Consider the following 15569-nt stretch of genomic DNA (forward strand, 5'->3'; position numbering starts at 1 on the left):
CAATTTACTCTGTAATTGGCATTTTTGATTGGCTGAAAAGGCACCACAGTTGCATTGCAAGAAAAAATGAAATAGTAGATGTCTGATATTTGATGAGAAAATAGGAATTGGTATCAACAGTGATACCAAATTCTCATACACTTGCACATGGTGTTCATGTTTATAATGTCGGGGAGTGCGAGGCCAGTATGCACTATTGTATAGTGGGTGGAATCAACTACCAACTAAACAAGTGAAACGTGAGAATGAGCCCCACGCCCCCCCCCCCCCCCCTCCTTTTGTTTTTTCAGGCCTGGAACATTTTGCTCAAAGTGAGAACAGACATGCAGTTGAACCCACCTATAACAATTTCAGATATAACAATTTATCGGTTATAACAATCATATTTTAGTGTACTTATGATTTTCTTATGCTACCCATTGAAACTGCATCCAGATATAGCAAACATTTTTTAAGGCCTCCTACTTATTCAATGAACGCTTCAGACATTGTCACGGTAAAAGTATGGCGCATACAAAGGGAAAGAAAAAAAGTTAAAACTTGCCTCCTAAAGCTGAAATAAGTGTGGGAGTGTGAGCACCCCCTACAATTTATTTGCGACGAAAATACCCGAGATCGGTGAGCACTACACACAGATTCCTGATGCCTTGAGCAAGATCGCTCACTTTTTGGGTGTTTCTTCTGTAGCAGAATGTCAGTGAGAAGAAAAAAAAAGGAAGCAGCATGGTCTTGCTGTCAGCTTTCGTGCGGAAACATTTTTTAACCCTGTTATTTGCAGCTACGGCTGCCCATGCTATGAACCAAACAATGCCTTGGAATGCATGAACCCCGCAGGGGCGCCTGCGCGAGTAGGCGTTTGGTGTGTAGCGACACCGCGGACCCGAGCTAACGGGGGAGTTTTGACTCCCTCCCACTCGTAGCCGTGCGTGGCTTTGCCGTGTCCGGGGAAAAGGGGATCCTGGGGGTTGAGCCAATGCTGGGTGATTGGACCTTTAAAAACCCCCCAGTGGCGGCAACACACCCCTTTGGCCCCGGCTTCACGTAGACGGCACCCCTGGGCTGACCCACCCAGGGGAAACCAGCAGTCGCCATTTCCTGTCTCTCCCTCTCTTCATCTTCGTCTTTCCCTCTTTCAATCTTTCTTGTTCTCTCCTCTCTTCAATTTACTTCTGTTTTTCCTGGCGGCAAGGGTTAACCTTGTGTGGCTATCCAAACTAGGGTAAACCATATTGGGTTATAGTAACTGCGTACTGCTGGCGTTACGCAGACATGCCCACATGCTCTGCCACGTCCCCTTGTTGGACTCCGTGGTGGGTGGTAGGCGCCGTTACCAAAAAAATCCACATTTTCTCATGGGATCCTCGACCCCCTCTCTAACTGATCGTGCCTTGAAAAGGGTACGCACTGACACAACTTCACTACTTTGGCCCAAAAACAGAGAAACTTTCCCAAAATACCATGTCCTCCACTGCGAACAATCATCTACAAAAGCTAGAGCAATCTCACCCTTCCTTGTGGCCAAGTGCTTGAGAGAGACCATTGGAACCAGTTATAAGGCCACGAAGATGGCAAGTGGAGATCTGCTTCTCGAATTAAAAGACAAGGAACAGTACAATAAACTCTCGCACCTTGTAGCCTTTAGTAACATCCCCGTCTCTGTGAGCGCACACCGTACCATGAACACAGTGAAGGGCATGGTATCGGACGAAGATTTGTTGACACTGAGTGAAGAAGAGCTCCTTGATGGATGGAAGGACCAAGGTGTAATACATGTCCAGAGCATCAAAATCGGACGTAACAACAACGAAATAGCAACGAAGCACTTGATACTCACCTTCAACTCAACCACTTTACCTGAGACTCTCGAAACTGGCTATATAAAACTCCATGTCCGACCCTTCATTCCAAACTCGAGGCGTTGTTTCAAATGCCAGCGATTTGTTCATGCATCCCAGAGCTGCCGAGGGCAGCTGTTCTGTGCTAAGTGTGGCACAACCGGCCACAGTGGTGATGAATGTAGTCACGATAAGGTCCTCTGTGCTAACTGCGAAGGTAGTCACCCCGCATACTCCAGAGCGTGCCCAGCCTGGAAAAAGAAAAAGAAATAATAACTATAAAAGTAAAGGAAAATATCATATTCAGGGAAGCAAGACAACGGATCTCGTTAACATTGGCACTAAAAACACCTTTTGCCGAAGTGGTGCAACGAGGGGCGGCACCACAAAGGCCCTTGGCAGTTGTCCGTAGGGTGCCTTGATGCCCGCGCGCTCCGCTGAGGGTGAGGACAGCCGCGTCGTCTGCTACAACCGCCGCCATTGCGCCTCCCCACCACAACTCGACCGTATGCAAAGCCCGCTACGCAACGCTCGTGTGGTGCCCTGATACGCCCGGAAGCATGTGCAAGCTAGCGAGCTTTTCTTCTTATTGAAGCTTGGACATCTTTTAGAGTTAATTTTGCCTGAATGCATGCAGTGAGCGCATATTTCATGTAAGCTGACGGTTGCGTATGATTTATGCGCTAGAGGCAGACGCTGACTCTTTCATGTTGAAAACAAATCCCTACGCCGGTTACCACAGAGGGGCTTCTAAATCTATATCGGTGGCGTCGTTTATATGCTTTCTTTGTTAGTGTTAATTATTATCTGAGGCTTTTACGTTCTAAAATGACGCCTGATTGCAGGACTGCAGCAATTTTGACAATCAGTTTTTTTTTTTTTTTTGCCTGCACTAACACAGTACATGGGTGTCCTCTGGTGTTTTACGTTATTCAAAATGAGACCGCCGTGGCCTAGATCGAAAGCGTGAGCCTCGCGTCAGCAGCCGAGCACCGGGCCCACGGTACCATTGAGGCGGACGGCTTTCTTATTGCATTAATTATTTCTCCACGATCTTCTCATCGCACAACTTGACTTGTTTTTTTTTTTGTTTTTTTTTTTTTGCGACATAGCGTGTTCATTCTACACAGCGGTGCCCCGTCTTGTCTTTATGCATCTTCTTTGTATGGACGCTTCGCGAGTACAGTTTGCATAAGCACTTGCGTATGATCCCTGATAGCTCACGGTATTAATAAATAAATTATTTACTTAAATAATAATGTGTGCTGAAAGAGTTTAAATACTGACGGTGTGTGTGTGTGCGTGTGTACACGCCTGCCGTTTCCCCTATTATCATCCAGTGTAGAAATAATTTATTTTTGTGCATTAATGCAACGCTGCCAGAAGCAATTCAAATTATACGCTCCATGGCAGAATTCACTGAGTACTGTCACTAGTTGCTCCGCAGTGGTCGTAAATGATTAAAAAAACAACATCAATTGCGTAATGATTCGAGACAGGACGAAAAGAAAACTTGAAGTGCAGGAACAATGAAAAAAATTTGAACTGCACACATTCTTACAAGGGTCATCACACCAGCATAGAAGGCGTACCTAAACAGAGGAAAAGATCGTAGAAAGAAAGAACCTGTGTGGCTTTGTAATGGTTTGGGCGCTCGAACGGTCGGTTATCGAATTCCGGCCGCAGTGGCCCCACTTCGATGGAGATGAAATGCCGGAGTTCTTAAACTTAGGTGCAAGTTACATAAAAACACCTGTTCAAAATTTCCGAAGTCCTCCAATCTATACCGCGTCTCTCGTGATCATATGGTGATTCCGTAACGTACACACACTCTTCAAACTTCATTGGGTGCGACACCACCGCTGCACAAAGCTTTATTCCCACAAATGAATATTACGAAAAAAAAACAAGGATATCATCTGCAAAGAAACACGTGTAATATATATTTAATGATAAAGTTCTCATCGCACATAGTGAAACCAAGAATGAAGGGCAGATACAGTACCAACCAAGAGCAGCAAGCAATGTTTACGAAGTGAAATACGCGATTCATGCACACGAGAATCAAGCATACAGCCGTCAGCGTGTCTGTTGCTTACACGAAATTGGTGCCGGTACAAATTATGCATGCGGAATACCGGCTGGAAACTTACGCTGTGAATGGATGATCTGTTTGTCGGATGCCACTTGTCATGTTTGACTTTCACTGTTGAAAAGGCCTTCATTTCGGGTCTCTTAGGAAACGATACAGCTTCCAGAGTTTCTGCAATGATTAGTGCCCTGCGGCATGCAATACCTGCTACGGTGACGGTAGCGAGCGCCAGCACAATTATTCAGGCGCAGCGAACACGCAGAAGTGACTGAGTGGAGTCAAAATGGCGGCCATGCCGCCGCTAAGGCCGAGGAGGCGGCACCTGCCCTTACAAAGGCCGACACCACTCTAAGCGGGGGCGCGCTCATCGAGGCACTCTAGTTGTCCGGACCGCGCCTAGCGTGCCGAGGCTAACGCCACAAGCCCCTACGGCGGGAGCAGCCAGCGCTGCCCTGCCCACATTCAGCCTGTCGACACCAGCGACCTCTACAAGCTCTGGCAGCAGCCAGGGCAATTACGAGGCCAAGGGGGCTTTATCGACCCCCAGCTCAGTGGGGACAAAGACTTCGTCGATTGCGGCGAAGTCTAAGCGACGCACAGATCGCTCTGTAGAGCGGGCGTCCAGTGCCTCGCAAGAGGCTATGGACACCAGTTCAAGCCTAACGGCGCAGGAAGCGCCGAAGGAGCGGCGAGCTTCTCTCGACCGCCCCAAAAAAGACAAAATGCCGATTACAGGGCCTGACAAAGGCCCTGTAAAATGAGCTAATCTCCATCTTTTCTGCACACAGCACTTCTTCCTTTTTTTTCTTCCACTATGGACAAAATCATACAGTGGAACGTGAGGGGAATACTTAGAAATTTAGATGACGTGCAAGAACTTCTGAGTAAGTTTAACGCGAAAGTGCTCTGTGTGCAAGAAACGCACTTAACTCCTAAGCACAAAGACTTCCTACTTATTATTATTTTCTTTTATTATTATTACTTATTATTATTATTTCTATTATTACTTATTATTATATTATTTTCCGAAAAGACCGGAAGGATGCTGTCGTACCATCTGGCGGTGTGGCCATTATAGCTGATCAAAGTATAGCATGCCTGCATTTGAAGCTCCAAACGGCCCTTGAGGCAGTGGCCATTCGAGCTGTACTTTTTCATAAACTCATTACCATATGTTTTGTGTACATACCACCGCATCAACAGCTACACAGACGTGATCTAGAATCATTAATAGATGAACTCCCAGAGCCGTTTCTGGTTCTAGGTAATTTTAATGCACACAATTTCCTGTGGGGCGATGCTGTGATGCGCGAGGACGTCTCATTGAGCAGCTCCTTTTCTCTTTTAGTTTGTCTTTTAAATATAAAGGAGCTTACGTATTTTAGCCTTGCAAACAACACGTACTCCTCCATAGATCTTAGCATTTCATCACCGTCCCTTTTACCTGTTTTTAAGGGGAACGTTCTTAAAAACCCTTATGGGAGTGACCACTTCCCAATCATCCTGAGTGCGCCGAACAAAGATCAGCTACCCCCCCAGGTTCCTCGATGGAAGATTGACTCATCTGATTCGGAAGGGTATAGAACTCTTACACACATGACATGGACTGAGCTGTCTGCCCTTACCATTGATGACGCCGTCACGTATTTTACAGCTTTTATACTTGATGCCGCATCTAAATGTATTGCCGAAACGAGCGGCATGTCTTCTAAATGGCGAGTCTCATGGTGGAATGACGCATGCAGGAAAGCACGGACCACGCAGAACAAAGCATGGGCGTTGCTTCGCGATTCCCCTGCACCTGAAAACCTGCAAAATTTCAAGCGGGTCAAATCGCAGGCAAGGAGAACACGTCGACAAGCTATACGAGAGAGCTGGACAAAGTTTATATCGAGTATCGACTCATACACAGATGAGGGAAAAGTGTGGAATAAGGTAAAGAAAATTAAGGGCCAACAAACGTATTCCCTTCCACTAGTAAATAGCCTTGGGGAAAGCTTGGAGTATCAAACCAACTTTCTTGGCACACATTTCGAACACATATCGAGCTCCTCGCACTACTCCGAATCCTTCCAGAATTACTAGGCACGATTAGAAAAACAAAAGTTAGAAAGAAAATCCACAAGAAATGAGGCATATAATGAACCATTCTGCTTAACAGAAATGCGAACAGCACTCAGCTGCTGTAATACATCTACCCCAGGTTCTGACAATGTAATGTACGCGATGCTGAAGGAACTACCCTCTGAAACTAAAGAAACCCTCCTCTCTCTTTATAATCGCATATGGTTTTCAGGTGTGATCCCCTCCTCCTGGAAGGAGGCTGTTATAATTCCAATTTTGAAGCAGGGAAAGGATCCCTCTACTGTATCAAGTTACAGACCTATAGGATTAACAAGCTGCCTCTGTAAACTATTTGAAAAAATGATTAATTGCCGCTTACTCCACTACTTAGAAACAAACAAGTTGCTCGACCCATACCAAAGCGGGTTTAGAGAGGGCCGATCTACCACCGACCATCTTGTACATATCGAGGCACACATACGTGAGGCTTTTGTTCATAATCAGTTTTTCTTATTTGTGTTCCTCGACATGGAGAAGGCCTACGATACTACGTGGAGATTTGGAATATTGAGAGACCTCTCACACATAGGTATACACGGTAATATGTTCAGTGTCATTGAAAGCTATCTGTATGATCGTACATTCCGCGTTAGAGTGAGCAATGTTCTGTCCCGAACATTTGAACAGGAAACCGGAGTGCCACAGGGTGGGGTGCCCAGCTGTACACTCTTTATTATAAAAATGAATTCTCTCCGTCTGTACATCCCACGCAATATCTTTTATTCAACATATGTCGACGATGTGCAGATAGGTTTTCAATCGTGTTCTCTTGGGATCTGTGAGCGACAGGTTCAGCTTGCCCTTAACAAGGTATCCAAATGGGCTGATGAAGACGGGTTCAAACTGAACGCACAGATAAGCACCTTTGTCCTTTTTTTTTAGAAAAAGAGGCTTGCACCCTGATCCTGAACTGGTTGTTAAGGGTGAGCGTCTACCCGTAAACACAGAACATAAGTTCCTAGGTATAATTTTAGATGCGAAGTTAACCTTTGTACCGCACATAAAACATCTTAAAAATAAATGCTTGAAAACAATGAATATTCTAAAGGTGCTGTCATAAACAACGTGAGGCAGCGACAGAAAGTGCCTCATGAATCTGTATAGAAGCCTTATACGCTCACGCCTTGAGTATGGGGCAATAGTCTATCACTCTGCCACTCCAAGCGCTCTGAAAATGTTGGACCCTGTTCATCATCAAGGCATTCGCCTGTCTACAGGTGCCTTTAGAACAAGCCCAGTTGAAAGCCTTTATGTGGAATCGGACGAGTGGTCACTCCATCTGCAGAGAACATATTCTTCCTTCATATATTTCCTTAAAGTAAATGCGAACAGTGAGCAACCCGCATATTCCACTCTCAACGACCTGTCCAGCTCTCAACTTTTTTGCAATCGGCCCGCAATGGCGCGCCCTTTCTCGCTGCGTGTTAGAGACCTAGCTGAAGAAACAGATGTCCCACTGCTTGAATACCACCTCAGCCCCCCCACCCTGCGGCTCCTGCCATGGCAGTGGCAGGTTATAGACTGTAACACATCTTCCGTAGCTGTCACAAAGCATGCCTCCCCCATACACATTCGGATGTATTTCTTAGAGCTGCAATATAAATATGACTGTCCAGAATATTATACTGATGCATCCAAGTCCCATACTGGCGTGTCCTATGCGGCGGTCGGCCTATCCTTCTCGAATGCCGGCGTTCTGTCCACCAGCACAAGCATTTTTACAGCCGAGGCTTACGCGTTATTCGTAGCCGTTAAACACATCACAGAATTGAATACGCCAAGGGTAGTTATATACACAGACTCCCTGAGTGTCGTAAAAGCGTTTTTCAATTTAAAAAAACACAGAAACCCTATAATTATATCCCTCTATTCAATACTCAGCGCGGCCTGTGCTTCCAAGCAACATATCGTCGTGTGCTGGGTGCCAGGACACCGCAATATCGAAGGAAATGTGTTGGCCGATCAGCTTGCCACGTCAATTAACGGAAGCACTGCCAACTCTTTAGCTGCTGTCCCTATAATGAACCTAAAACCAAACATACGGAAAAAGCTCGGGGCTTACTGGCAGAAGTTATGGGATCTACAAACTCATAACAAGTTACACTTGATTAAACCATACCTCGGTAACTGGCCACCCACGTCGAAAACGCGTCGTACAGAGGTCAGTCTCTGTCGGCTTATAATAGGACACACACACAGCACGCACACACACCTTTTGTCTTGTGATGACCCACCCAGCTGTCACCGATGTGGCCGTCCACTTACCGTACTCCACATACTCCTTGAATGCTCTGAGCTAGAGGCTTACAGGAAAAAACATTTTCCACTAGCGTACAAGGAACACATACCCCTTCACCCAGCTATGTTTATTGGTCGCGAACCTCTCTTTAAATATAATGCATTGAATGCATTCTTAAAGGAAGTAAATACTTTCCATGTTATCTACTCAAGTGATCGGTAGCACGGCCTCTGAAAGGAGGCTGCTGCTGCGGATGCTACATCCAAACAGAGAACCTGTCTCCCAGCCCTTGGGACCAAGGGCGCTGGCGAGGTATCGGTGCTAATATAACACTCCTATTTTATGGTGTCATGATAACTTAAGACTCATTCTCACCAGGCATGCTTCACTTCACTTTCATGATTTTAATAAATATATGTCTTACACACCTTTAGAGCGCAGAATCTTAGGCCCTTTTACAGCCATTTAACATAACCATTGCTCTCATCCGATATCATTTCCTGGCGCTCTTTGGCCATCAATGGCCCTTGCGCCATTAAACAACATATATCATCATCATTGGAATGCATGAAGTTATAAATGCAAGAAGCGATAGCTGTGATAACTTTTTGTCGCATTAAAATTCACTACGTTTCTCAACTCGGGGAGGCGCTGCGATCGCCAAATCGAGCGGATGTGCATCACGCTGGCTCCGCATTTTTCGCATGTTTTCGTGGCGAAAATCACCAAGCGTCATCAAAAACTCTACATCAGCAGGAACCAGTGGACACGAACCTCCAGGTGACCATTTCGATTGTCCTGAAGATATGGCTGTTTTTGTGCCAGGAACGCGTAGCAAGAAGCCCGGTCCCACGCCCGTAGGCGCGCTACCGACATTCCCTCTGATGCTGCGTCGACAGCCCAGCCTCGCGTCTGGTGAACAGCGACGCACCTTGCCTGCAACTTTGCGGCCGCGACTGTTCCGTGGAGCCAAGTTTCTCAGCGTTGCTGATCCTTCTCACAATTATGGAAGTCATCGTAGAGGGACACAGCGTCACAGAGGAAGAAATGGATAAGAGCAAGGGATGGAAAGAGGTCAGGAACAGAAGGTCAAGCCGGCAAGGCTCCCAATATCACAAGAGCAACTCGTCGCTGACGCGGCCCCACAAGCGCAACAATGCACCCAGGAAAGGAAGGCTAGCATAAATATGCAAAGCAAGCAGGATGCCACATTTGCCAAGAGGTGATTACAAGATTGTGATCAGACCAACTGGAGGAATCGAAATATCTGAGCACGGTGTGGCTAACTTAACGGCGGCGGTGCAAGATGCGTCGGGTATCCCTTTAGAGGAACGGGTGGACGATATCATCTGCCCCAACAACTATCAAAATGTTCTGATCGCCAGTACACCGAATCAGGAGCATGCCAACAAATATCAGACTATAAGACGTATCAAAGTTCAAGACAGATTTTACGAGACAAATGCTTACGAGACAGCGCCGGACATGATGGCCAAAGGAGCCATCAAAGGAATCCCACTCGAAGAGGGTCCGAGAGACATCACAGCAGCTATTGTTACTACCAAAAATCCTACGGCGATAGCAGCGAAGAGACTCAGTAACACTACCACAGTGATTCTGCTCTTTGACAGACACAAAGTGCCCATGTTTGTCTGATACAGGGCAGCTCTGCTCCAATGCTTACTGTACCGGAGACAAGTGGATTTCTGTCGCAAATGCAAGACTTGGACACTGGGGAGACGTGTGTCCCAAACCCGACAACAAGCTTTGTGCCGGGTGTGGACCATACCACCGCAGACAGGACATGCAGGGCCAAATTCAAAAAATCCTTCGTTGTGAAGCAAAGACAATGGCAAAGGCTTCAACAGGAGTGACAACAAGAATATGAAGACTTTACATCAAGAGAAGGCTGATTTTCACGGAAACCTGGTCTTTCAGAAGCAAGAAACGACGCTCCAGGCCCAGAAGAAGGTCGAGATTGAGATCACAATCTCCATCGACCCGTCGTGCTCATCTCATTTTGACTCCGGGAAACTGGGGACACGACGCTAATCCCGATCCAGGACTAGGTCCACAACAAGGCCGCCCACTACAGGAGACCTGAAATTTAAGGTGAGCGGGGCAGACGTGGTCCAGGGTGCGCGTCTGCGGGTTGACGAGGAGACTGCCATTACCAATGAATTAAGGGACTAAAGCACGAGAACGCACAGCTGAGGATAATGCTAGCACACATGAGTAGTGAAATAAAAAGCCTCAAGGAGAAAAAATGCCCAGTAAGCCAGGTAACTCCTGCTCCACATGCGAGCACAAAAGAAATAACTGGAATCCCGGAGAACAAGATGGACGAAGGGAATGATTCCTCTCCTCTCAAATGCAAAGTTCAAGCGAGAAGTGTTAAACAAGATGACGCGACGGTAGATAAAACATTAGCCGATATACAAAAGACCCGTGAGGAGATTCGAAAATCACATGAAAAACGGGATGAAATGATGAACCGAATGGCTAAGGCAATAGCAACGATTATGAATAGATTAGGCGTTCTAAAAACAAAGCAATTATTAGGGAATGGACTCTCCTCTGGCTCAGCAGAAGTGCCACAATTCATAATTTCTCAACCACAGAATTATATAAGATCAGCCTCTCTCCAACCTCCCACTTCCATTCCATGGTCACAACTGCAATGACGTGGCCTAAGAAAGGTTTCCGAATGTGGCAATGGAACTGTAGAATTGCAAAAACAAAAAGTCAGTTTTTCAGCAGTACTTAAAAAGCAGATAAACGGGACGTCATAATTTTGCAGGAAACACAAGGTATTGCAAAGCTAGCAGGATACAGATCTTTTGGCTATGCCGAAGTGGAGACCAGGGGATTAACCACGCCATTAAAAAGAGGCACCGCGTGCGTGCAACACAACACAGGCATAGCGCACATAGACAATATTTTATTGGAACTCCTCCCCCAAAAGAAGACAGGGCATAGCTTATTTCTTTTGAACATTTATCGCAACCCTTTCCAACATAAGCACAAATTTAAGAACCTATTCCAAAAAACACTTAGCCTGGCTGGAGAAAATCTAGTAGTTATAGCAGGAGACATTAATGCACCACACACTGCCTGGGGATAACTATATACAAGACCAAAAGGAAGGGCCTTAATGGGATGACTCGCAAGAGTTGGGCCTAAAACTTGTCACAGATCCCAGCAGTCCAACCAGAATTGGCACTGCGCTAAACGGGACACAACCCAAGACCTAGCCTTCACCAAAAATATTGAAATAGCAGCGTGGCGCAACACACTACAAGATTTGGGCTGCGACCACCGTATATCAGAGTTACACTTCACATATGGCCCAAGTAGCCCCAAAGAAAGGGAAATTAAATTAATAGACTGGGAATTGCTTTGTAGAATGCGAGAGGCGACAGAACAATGACCAATCACAGACATAAAACAATGGACTAAGCAGCTCGGGGAAAACGCGAAAGCTGCTACTAAAATCGTGCCACCTGAATCTAACGGGGGACGCGGCCCTTGAAAACCGAAAAATCGCGAAAAAGTCGGTTTTTGAAAAACCACATTTTTGGGTTGTATGTCTCATAAACTACCTATTCTGTAATTATCAGCACCTAATTCAACCGCAAAGTGCAAAAAAAATACTATTTTCGAGGTCGCCGTGGCGTCCAAAACAGGCGCAAATCCCGAAATCAAACCAAACTTCGCGCGCGCGCCATTCCCAGACCATGCGGTCGTCCCGTGCCATCTTGGTGTTGTTTTGACCGTGAATTCTTTCTCTCTCGTTCGCCGCCTTGCAAAATGGCGTCGGCAGCACAGTTGAGACGCTATTGACGTTTTCCCGCGATGCGATGTGGAGCGCTGATTGGCTAGAGCAGCGCATTCATATCTCGCGGAAGAAAGCGTGCCTGCCATTTGCTGCTGTGCAGCAACGGGGGCGGTCGCTCCTCTCGATGGCACGTGCTCCAAATCGATGCCATCCAGTGTGACACCGAGTGCTTCTGATATCGCCGGACCCAGCACTTCGTCTGAATTGGTGCCGCCATCGAGCGTGAGTGGACCGTCGCTTCATCTGCGGACGCGTTTCTTAATGAAGGAAGAAATCGATGCGAATGCGAAACGTCGTGACGCCGTTCGCGCTGAACTCGAGTCTACGCCGGTGACGCAGAAGAAATTTCAACTGATGCAGCCGGCTCTTGCACCTGCAGTGACAAGTGAGGGCGAACATTTTTCGCTCGTTCAAATGAACATCTTTAACGTCGTGCTCAGCCGCACAGTGTGCTAAGAATGTTTGAAAGGTGCTATGACTGTCCGAGAGAGCACCAAGCTTGGACTTGCAACAAAACTTGAAGTCGTGTTCGCCTCTTGTGGCACCGTCGATAAATTATGGACATCACCCCGCAAAAAGGACACGCAGGCCTTCGATGTAAATGTACGCGCCATAATGGCTATAAAGCAAATAGGCAAGGGGCAAACAGCTCTTAATGACTTTTGGGCTGCCATGAACGTCTCTTACAGAGGTCTTCACCACAAGACGTTTCAAAAGCACTTGAAAGAGACGTTCAGGAAGCTGACTAAAGCCCTCATTGAAAAGCTGACAGGATATTATGGTTGGGCCCTGAGAAACAATTCAACTGACCTAACAGCCATGCAGCGTGCAGTGATGGCAACATATCACCACGTCACATCGACTGACCAGGACCCTCACCATGAACTTTGCCCAGAGGGGGCTCAATCGTGTTGCCGCCATAGAGCTGCAGAGGCAAAGCGTGAGCCACAGCCAAAACATAAACACAGCCTATCGGACTATGTCGCTGCAGCTATGCTGCCCATCTACGAAAGACTGTCACAAAAGTCGCTTCTTCAGCGCTGCCTGGCAGCGAAGACGCAAAATGCATCAGAATCATTCCACTCCATTCTGTGGTTTCTGATGCCGAAGGAACAACACTCATCCTTGATTGCGGTAGAAACAGCACTGCATGAAGCAGTGCTGCGCTACAATGCCGGCTGCTGCAAAGCAACCCAAGTGATATGGACTCCATTGGACTTCAACCAGGTCATCTGGCCATCCAGCGAGCTCGTGAAAAAGACGCTTTACGCCTAAAAAAGATTTCTAAAAGACACCAAGAGAAGATGGAGGCCAGGCAAAAGAAGAAAAGAGTGCGCCAGGACACTTCTAGCTACTGTGCTGGAGCTTTTTGAAGAAAACACGTGTTTTGAACTTTCTCGGCCTGTTTTCTCAGAACGGATTTTTTTGCTAGTTGTGGTGCTGAGGAAAGCAAGAACTCGAAAACCGTTCATCAGATTTGTGTGCCGTTTTTTTTATTCTGTTCCTGAATGACCTTGCAAGGGCGTAACAAGCTCCTTTTTTTTGAAAATTGGTGCTGTTAACTTATAATAAACAATTAATTTTTGATGAATCTGGTCATTACTGGTTACATCAAATTCAAAGTTGCGTGAAAATTTTTGGGGGGGGGGGGGATTAAAAAAACGGCTTTGTAGCGCCCTGGGATAGCTATCAAGGAATGACCACAATGAATTTCAGCTTTCTACTATGTCCTGGGATTTCTCACGACTCTTCCTCGGGCACCCATGTGAAGCACCCAGTTAAACCTCAATAACTCTGGAACTAAGAAACACAGCTTCGTGAAACTTAGCAGTTGTGCTAGTTTTATTGTAGTGAACAACCCCTGAAAGTTTCATCCAGATATCTTAAAAAATAAAAAAGTTCGGTCGGGTAGCCTCCCCCCTTAAAGAAATGCGATAGCAAACTTCTCCACATATGGGAAGCTAAGCAGTCACTTCAACATAGACTTAATGGCCAAAAGCATGACAGGAAGTTGAGAAAGCGCATAGCGCTTCTTAATAAAAAAGTAGAACAATATGCTAAGCAACTCAGTAAACAACAATGGGACGAGATTTGTAATTCGATGGACCGGAAATTAGGCACCGGCAGAACCTGGCACTTCCTTCGTTCCTACTTGATCCGGAAAATAACTATGATGATGGCACAGAAGAGGAATTTCTCAAGGAACTAGAGAAGAAATACATCACATAGGCAGCTCCTTGTAACCATTCTAGCTACAACAGTGATGCAAACTCAAAACTAGACGAGGAAATTACAGAGGCAGAAATTTGTGCAGCCTTATAAAATTCAAACACCAAATCAGCCCCAGGACCTGACGGTATAAGTAACAAAACACTTAGAAACCTCGATGATGAATCAATCTCCAAATCAACAGAATACATGAATGAGTGCTGCATAAAAGGACAAGTACCAGCTGAGTGAAAGAAAGCGACGATATCGCTCATTCCAAAGCCTGTTCGGAAGCTTCCCATCGACAACATCAGACAGATTTCTCTAACATCCTGCGTCGGAAAATTGCTGGAACATGTACTTTTTGACAGAGTCGACAACTTCTTACTAATCAACATCTACCCAGATACGATGATAGGGTTTCGCATAAACCTTTCGACACAAGATGTGATGCTTCAACTTAAGCATCAGATAATAGACTGTGAAACCCACTTTACAAGGGCCATCTTGGGTCTTGATCATAAAAAAGCTTTCAATAATGCTAACCATACAGCCATATTGCACAATGCACGTAGTTTTATGCGCATTCATGGTCACACGCAGGCATTTAACTTATCATCACTACCTCGAGCCATTGCATATTGGAACGGTCTTCCGAATCATGTTGTATTCATTTGTAACTGTGAAATTTTTCGTGACAACCTGATTTCGTTGCACTCTAGTATTGTATAACGCTGTTGCACCTTGATTTTTGTAATCTTTTATATATATATATATATATATATTTTTTTTTTCGTCTGCTTATCTCCTTTATTGTTATTTCGTTTGTATACTGATGCCCTCCTTACTCAATGCCCTTCAGTGGATCTGTAAGGTATTTTGAATAAATAAATAAATATGGAAAAACATTGAACGAATAGGACTTGAGTAGCGGATGTATAGCTACATTAAGAGCTTCCTGTTAGACAGAAAGGCAGTCATCTCCGTTGCAGGACTCAAAATCAGCCGAGATCGTCATCGGCGGCGCTGGCACGCCGCAAGGCTCTGTCCTATCTCCGATGCTTTTTAATCTCATCTTAATAGAGCTTCCCGGGAAACTAAATGAAATTGAATTTCTACACCATTCAATCTATGCAGATGATATTACTATCTGGGTTTGTGATGGGAGCGACGGCTCTATAGAACAAAGACTGCCGACCGCAATAAACACAGTAGAGCAACACCTGATAGGAA

General features: G+C 45.8%; 1 protein-coding gene across 3 annotated transcripts in view; it reads left to right on the forward strand.

Moving 5' to 3' along the window:
- Positions 1-15569, forward strand: part of LOC119175804 (regulator of G protein signaling family member locomotion defects) — a 140499-nt gene that overhangs the window by 55294 nt on the left and 69636 nt on the right. The window lies entirely within an intron of this gene.

The sequence above is a fragment of the Rhipicephalus microplus genome, chromosome X (assembly GCF_043290135.1).
Source record: "Rhipicephalus microplus isolate Deutch F79 chromosome X, USDA_Rmic, whole genome shotgun sequence".
NCBI lineage: Eukaryota > Metazoa > Arthropoda > Arachnida > Ixodida > Ixodidae > Rhipicephalus > Rhipicephalus microplus.